Source organism: Penaeus monodon, chromosome 20 (assembly GCF_015228065.2).
Source record: "Penaeus monodon isolate SGIC_2016 chromosome 20, NSTDA_Pmon_1, whole genome shotgun sequence".
Classification (NCBI taxonomy): domain Eukaryota; kingdom Metazoa; phylum Arthropoda; class Malacostraca; order Decapoda; family Penaeidae; genus Penaeus; species Penaeus monodon.
The window spans coordinates 41,673,779-41,673,978 of NC_051405.1; positions in this window are offsets into that span (position 1 = coordinate 41,673,779).

Here is a 200-nt window from a genome sequence, read left to right on the forward strand (position 1 = left end):
CGCCCCCCCCCTCTTGCGTTACGTCACCCCGCCGCCCGAGAGAGTTCGTTAATTGAATCCGAGTCGGACCTAAATTGCTCGCTGATGACTTCCGGCGAGAGATTAGCGCCTACGTTTTCTAGTCAGAGAAGGCATGCGTTACTCGTTGCTTTTCTCGCCATTGTTATCTGTTTCAGTCTATCCGGGAAGTTAAATAAGTG